Below are 8,306 nucleotides of genomic sequence, written 5' to 3' on the forward strand. Positions count from 1 at the left end.
TTAAGAATCTTGGCTAACCTACTATTATGCGTTATTATGCGTTCAATTGTCTATCTTTGTAGCTAATGCAGGAAGCGGATGCATATGCGAAAGCCGGGCTATCGTAAAGACGACTGCATATGGGAAATCTTTCCATTGCAAAGGCGAACGCATACGTTCGACGCATAGATGTTGCGGCCATCAGCCGCATGTGTCCATCCATAGAAGTTGCAGCTGTCTAGCGAATGTGGTCATTGAAGAAAAGTTGCGGCCGTTAAGCGAATGCGGTCATCGCAAGGAGATTGCGGCTACATAATGATGACCATAATAGAAGGGCAGCCGCAAGGTTGGTGGAATGCAACATGAATGCATAACTCGAGAGTATCAAAAGATGATGTTGACATTTCACCTACCACACCATTAGCAGCAGAGATTCAGAAAAGGACCATCGCGTCGCGAATGTCAGAATTAGAGCAGGTCCATTAATGCTGTCGGCGATCAAGCTCTATAAATAGAAGCCGATGAGCAGAATTTCAAATCATCCAAGTTTCTTTCTTAGGGCGGATTCTTGTGATCCAGACGAAAGCGTAAGAAGAAAGCTTGAGATTTCTTCATCTCCTTCATCCATTCCGAGTGACAACCGGAGCCTTTGCTGGAGTTAGAGCTCGAGAAAGTCTGCTCCATCACCCTTCCATGGCACCATCGGCAGCCTTGACACACATCTGCTGGAAGCAAGACATTGCTTCCAACTAGCCTTTCGATTCCTCTTCTTTCCTTATATTGTATTGTATTACATTTTGGCTTAAGGAATTAATACATTTTATGATCAATGCATTTCTATGCTTCCTTCAATTCCATCTGCATCTTCATTTACTTAGTATCCTTAACTTTCATTGCATCATTGAGTAAGATTGTTAGAGTATCGCATACTTAATCATGCAGCATAGGAATATGAAACATGTAGCAAACCACTGGGAGGTGTGCGTTGCATGAGTGTTGTGAGAAAGCCTTATTTGCTTAGTGTGAAGCTGTAGCAACGCTTGTCTATAAGCAGATGCAATGCTTGTCTATGAGTAAAATCAGCAACAACCAACTGCCTGGGAGGGTAAGTGGTTGGTCACATTAAGCAATGTAAACAAGTGTTCACTAGGAATAGGAATAATCTTATGTCAGCCAAGTTTATGCGATTACCTTGTCTTATGAGCACATCATCATAATTTAGGCATACTTGGGAGAGCAGTCTAAAAACCAAATCTAAGTCTTGAGAGAGCAGACTGAATCTCATAAGCAAGAGTGAGGAACTTAGGAATAAGCTCCGTTTTCTATTACACAGCGTATGCACCCTACGGATAGGATATTGCATCCGTCCAGAAGTAGGATACGGTGGTATGTGGTCATCTTGTTTATGTATGAGAGAACATGAGCGGGCTATGGAGACTTAGGAATAGGCTTTTCAACACTATCGCATATACATCACATGCATCCTAGAATTAGGCACAAGTGTGGGTAGCATGATCGCATAGCTTGCATTGGCTGGGGTTACCCCTGCGGTCAAGCTCAGTGTTGCAGTGAAGAAATCCTCACCTTTTCATCTATTTTTTCCATGCATTTACTATGCATCAACAGTTGCCGTGTCTCTACCTCTCAGCCATATTTCCACTGCTTTGTCTGTTAGATAGGAGTAGGAGTAGTTTATAGCTCATAACCCCCATCATTCTTTTATTTATTTTCCGAAAACACAACACCGCATACCCTTTAGCTACAAGTCCCTGAGTTCGAACTCGGATCACCCGAGAAACTTGCGTTCATGTTATACTTAGCGAGAGCATAAGAAAACTTGTCACAGGAATACATGGTCATTGCATGTGAGATCAACGCATACATTTCATTCCAATGCATGATCACTGACGCATGAGTATAAACGAATAACCTAAGACATGCACCGCATAATTGCGTTCTTCCTAATTTATGTCATCAGAAATCAGTCACTCTTACTTTATAACGCTGTTTACTGTTTAAGACTGACTATTTTAAAGCGATGACTTAGGTAACTTGATCTTAATCCTGAGCTAATTACAAACTCCTGTTTATATGAGATTATCCTTAGATTTTCATAGGTGAGGGTTGGCTCAACAGAACCGGCTCAATAAACCTCCATTTCAAGGGTAAGATTGGTTTAATAAACCTCCATTTTAGGTGTAAAGAGTTTAGCCAATTAATCTCGTATCGTTAGAGCCCATGATCTGTAGGTTCACGAGGTCTCCTTACAAGCTCATAAATGGATCAACTTTAGAATAGCGTGATAAGTTAATTTAAAACATTCAAATTAGAAATAAAGAAATTAGTAATTATATGAGATATACTTCCGCATTTAATTTTGAAATTAAACGAAATTGAAAAATTTAATTAATATTTAAATATGATTTAAATATTAAATATATGAAGGTGGAATTTTTGTAAAATTAATTTAATATTTGATATTAAATTAATTAAAATTAATTAAATTATTTATTTCTTATTAACTTTATTAGAAATTCAATTTATGAAATTAATTTTGTAAAATTAATAAATATTTTTCAGTTTTGAAAAACAAAATTGATTGTTAGAAATCATTTTGAAAATCAAAATTGCAAAAACATAAAATTTGAAATGTTGGATTTCTCCATTACTCATTCAACTAAATCACTAAACCCACCTAAGTTTTGCTTCAAATATCCAAGCATGAGCTGCATTTCATGCAGCCACCTTCTTTGCATGAATGTCCTGCAATAAATAAAGAAAATGGAAGTGGAATTCAAGCATGCATCAATTGAGTTTTTATTGAAAATTCGAATTGAAGAAGCTGTTCTTTAAGTGGGTTATTGCAGTGAGTTTTTCTCCAAGTTTCTTTCATTCAAGCGTATTTTGAGTCCCACAACTAAATCTAAAGCTTGAAGAGAATAGTGGGGAAGATCTTGAGGTGGTTCACGATGAGATTTGGAGAAGTTTTGTAGCTGAGAATAGAAATTCTAAAGATTCTACAAAGGTATTGCTTGAAACCCTCTTGTTATTATATAAACATGGTATATTTATAGCCAAAATTAATGAATTAGAATGCTTATTGATCTTTGTTACTTCCACTGCACGCTGATATACTCCTAAATTGGTATCATAACATCATTTAAGCATTCAATTTGGTTTAATTATGGTGTGGTGGGTGTTTTTTTTCATGAGATATACGAAAATGGTGAACTGATATGGTTTTTTGAGTTATGGCATTTAATTTCTCTTTGATTCCTTGATTAAATTTGTAATTGGCTCTTGTTTGATGAGCTTATATTTGTGCTCAAGCGTCTATAATTTATTTGGAGTCAGTAGAGTTGAAATTAAGATGTAATTGAAGAAACAAGTGAAGAAGGCCAAGCTGTTGTTTAAAGATCGTGAGCTTCTGCCCAGGCAACGTTGCAATGCTGCCATTGAGCATTGCGACACAGTTAAAAAATTCTAGTGAGAATGAGGTGTTTGTTTGAAGGTCAAGCGAGATATCTGATCAAAACCAGCGACAACGAGATTTACATTAGGTAGCGTTGAGACGCTGCCCTTGATGAGCGTTGCAACGCTACTCATAACTCTAGCGAGATTGAGTTCAAGCAGTGATATCGTTGCAACGCTACTCATAACTCTAGCGAGATTGAGTTCAAGCAGTGATATTTGATCAAGTTTCAAGCAAGATTTTGTTTTGAGTGAGATTCTGATGTAATTTTCGAGAGAGATTTCGAGTTCAAGCGAGATTTTGAATCAAGTTTGAGCGAGATTTGTAGTTCGTGCGAGAGATCGAGTTGAGCGAGATTTTGAATCAAGTTTAAGTGAAATTTCGAGCTAGGAGTGAGAGATCAAGTTTGAGCGAGATCTTTGAACCGATTTTGATGAGTTTGACCCGTTGACTGAGAGAGGACCATCGAGAATTGACCAGTTTGACCAATTTTCTTCAAACTTGATCCAGTTTAGTTTCAAAAGTGTTTTGATTTTTCTGGTTCAGGTGGTTCACATCCGGTTCAAGCTGTTTGGGTTCGATTTGAAGCAGTTCGAGGTTACGGAAGTAGTTTGAATCTGTTTCTTGCTTCTTTTTTTTGTAATTCTTAGGTTTTTGTTTGCTTGTTTATGCCAAAACTAAAACCATATCAATGTGTTTAATTATTTATGCATATCATGTATGTTATAAATAAATAAATCTTGTATGTGCATACAATATGCCATATAGATTTAAAAATCCCATCATAGGAAGCATGTTACATGCATTGAAAGTATGTTATAAAATGTTATAATATATAGTATGCATGTTTAGGGTTTCTTTTATTTAATATAATTGTTATATTAAATATTGAATGCCTTTGATGTCTGTTGTGGATGTTTAACATGTTTAAAATTTTGTAAACTGATATAAAATTAGGGTTAGACATTTAAAATCCATAACAAAGAATAACTACATGCCCATGTAGGTTAAACACTCGTTTTAATAGATAAAATAGGTCGTTGAAATTGTAAAACTCGGGCTACAAACTCAGCCGGTATATAATCATGTCGAAGGCTGGAGGTATTTAAGTTGACGGTCTACGAATCACCTCCTACATGGGGATTATGACCGAATAATTAAACATTGTTTACCAATTTTATGAGTAACATATGAGTGATGTGAGGTATTAAAACTGGTTCATCAACTAGACATCGTAAGTTAAATCTAATTATAAATATTATACTTGGATAAACACTTTGACTTAGGTTGTTTAATTAGTCGAAAAAAGCCTAAGAAACGTATACCCTGTTTAATCGTTAGAATACTTCAGTGGAAGTTTAATAACATATATGATATGCTATTAGAACACTTCAGTGAAAACAAAATAACGTATATGATATGTTAGAACACTTCAGTGAGAGATTAATAAACATATATGATATGATTATTTCTAGCTCTCACGTCCCTCAGAGTTCACAATAAAAAATTCATCTGACACTTCGTGTCACCCTGGAAGTGACATGCATTTGGAAACTGTTTACATGAATTGAGATTATGGTGAATGGGGGAAATTTTTCACTTTAAAATCAAATTATGATGTTTTGATTTTAAAATTTTCAAGTTCTCAAGATGTTCACACTGAAAGGTTCATGCGGTACTTCATGTCAACCTGGAAGTAACATCTATTCGGAAAGTGTTTGTGTGAATTGATCATGGTGAATGAAGGGAAGTTGTTCGCTGGAAAATCAAATATATGATTGATGACATGCAGAAATGCATGTCATCTTAGGCCAATTACTTTGAATTATGAAGGTTGTTAGGCAGAATATGCAGCAATCATGATAGAAATTCATGAGAAAATGAGCTTGCGTCGATCAGCATGTTGAATCTCAGCTAACCCGTTATTTTACATTATTATGCGTTCAATGTTTATTTTTGTAGCTAATACAGGAAATGGACGCAAACGCGAAAATCGGACCACCGCATAGACGACCGCATATAGAGAAACACTCCATCGCAAAGGCAAACACATCGACCAATGCATGAATGTTGCGGTAATCAGTCGTATGTGTCTATCACATGGGAGTTGCGCTCGTCAAGCGATTGCAGTCATCATGTAGAGTTGCAGTATTAAGCGAATGCAGTCATTGAATGATTGTGGCTACGCGACAATGCATACTAATGGGATCAATGCAAGGTTGGTGGAATGAACGCATCAATGCATCTACCTCGAGAAAAATCAAAAGATGATGCTGACATTTCACCTACCATGCCGTTAGTGGCAGAGGTTCAGAAAAGGACTAACGCACCGAATGTCAGACTCAGAGCAGTCCAATTAATGCTGTCGGCGACCCAAGCTCTATAAATAGAAGCCAATGAGTAGAAATTCAAGTTTTCCAAGGTTTTTGCCTGAGGTTCGCCTAGGGCGGATCCTTGCGATCCAGACAAACGCGTGAGAAGAAGTTTAAGAGTTCTTCACCTCCTTCATCCATTCCGAGTGACGACGGAGCCTTCGACCGGAGCTAGATCTCGAGAGAGTCAATTCCTTCGCCCATCCATGACACCATCGGCAGCCTTGATGCACATCGGCTGGGAGCAAGTCTTTGCTTCCAGCCGGTCATTTCCTTTTCTTCCCTATATTGTATTGTATGATATTTTGTGATTAAGGAATTAATACAATTTTTTTTCAATGCATTTCTCTGTCTCCTTCAACTCCATCTCCATCTTCCTTACTTAGCATCTTTACTTTCATTGCAACACTTAGTGGGATTGCTTGGGTATCACATACTTAGTCATGTGGATTAGGGATATGAAGCATGTAGCAAACCACCGAGAGGTGTGTGTTGTGTGAGTGTGTGAGTAATCTTATTTGCTTAGTGTGAAGCTACTGCAATGCCTATCTATAAGGTAACACATTGCTTGTCTATGAGTAAAGTTAGCAACAATCAACTGCCTAAGAGGGTAAGTGGTTGGACGCATTAAGCAATGTATGCATTGTTCACTAGGGATAGGAACAATCTTGCGTCAACCAAGTTCATGCGATTGTCTTGTATTATGTATGCTTCATTCGTCCATTAGGGATACTCGGAAGGGTAGTCTAAGGATAGAATCTAGGCTTGGAAAGGTCATGTCAGAATCTAGGCTCGGGAGAGTCAGATTAGAACACATAATACAAGAGATAGGAGCTTATGAATAAGTATTGTTTGCTATTAACCCATCACATGCATCTTAGGGATAGGATACGATTGTGTGCGATCACCGCAGCATTGTGTGTATTTTACATCATCGCATAGGAAAAGAGTAGAGACTTAGAAATAACCTCTATGGACACTTTTGCATTCAACACATGCGTCCTAGACTTAGGAGCACCACATTTGCATTGAAAAATGATTTGCCGTGCATGAGTGTAGCATGATTATATGACTTGCATTGACTAAGGTTGCCATTGCGGTCACTCTTAAGGGTTGCAATGAAATCATCTCCGCATTTTATCTATTTTTCCATACATTTATTTCATGTCAAGGTTTGTCGTATCTCTACCTTTCATGCATATTCTCATTGCGTTGTTTGTTAGATAGGCGTAGGAGTAGGATTAACTTAGCAACCTCCCTTCCATTCTTTATTTAAACCGCCGCATGTACATCATCGCATACATATAGCTACAAGTCCCTGTGTTTGACCTCGGATTACCCGAGAAACTTGCGTTCGCGTTATACCTGGCATGAGCACAAGAAAACTTGTGTCAGGACGCATGGTCATCACATACATTCATTAACGCATTATAAGTCCAACGCATGACCATCGACGTATGACTATCAACGCATATCTTAGGAACATGCATCGTATACCGCGTCTATGGGATTTTGGTTGTCGAGTAAAATTGATTTCTAATTTCCCATCATCAATGATATATTGATTTCAATTCTCACATCCCTATATAATTCCCGCCGTGAGATCCATGCAGACTTCGTGTCACCCTGGAAGTGACCTCCATTCGGAAAGTGTTCGTCATAGATCAAGACCAAAGTGAATGACGGAAGTAGTTCATAATAAGTGGGTGAAGGAAATGTGTTAACATGTCCTATGGTCTCTTCTGTTGCTTTGAACTGTGAGATTCCTATGTTGCATTTGCTTGTTGTCTTTAAGTCAGCCTCGCTAGTCGTTTAATGATGGCTAACCCCTCGGAGGGTTTTAACATAGGATTCGAAATAACTCAAACTCTAGAAATAGATAGGATTTCTAAAGTTGGTTTCAATTTTGACTTTCCAACCTCGGGATCATCGTTGGGATTGGACTTCTGAAGTCTGAAAAACAGAGGGTTACACTTATAGGATTACTAAGGAGTTAGTAATTTCCGACCAAAAACGGTAGCTATCAAAATATGAGTTATTTGGAGATAGTGTTTAGTCAAGAATGTCGTGCTATAGTATCGTTGCAAAAATAATCTTGGATAGATTATTACTTTGCTAAAACTTGATTGAGTTTAAAAAGTAATTCACTTATAAAATTTGTTTATAATTTCAGAATGATGAGTTCACTAGTACAATTATTGGCATCTGATAAACTGATTGGGGATAATTATTTAACTTTGAAATTAAATCTGAATACTATACTGGTGATAGATGATTTATGGTTTGTCTTAACGAAGAATTGTCCTTCCATTCCAAGCTCTAACACAAATCGAACTATTCGGGATGCGTACGATTGATGGGTCAAGGCGAATGATAAAGCCCGTGCCTATATCTTCACCATCATATTTGATGTTTTGGTGAAGAAACACGAGGATATAGGTATTGGCAAAGAGATTATGGAATCTCTACAAGGGATGTTTGGG

Source organism: Benincasa hispida, chromosome 5 (assembly GCF_027475165.1).
Source record: "Benincasa hispida cultivar pf3 chromosome 5, pf3_genome.v1.1, whole genome shotgun sequence".
Classification (NCBI taxonomy): domain Eukaryota; kingdom Viridiplantae; phylum Streptophyta; class Magnoliopsida; order Cucurbitales; family Cucurbitaceae; genus Benincasa; species Benincasa hispida.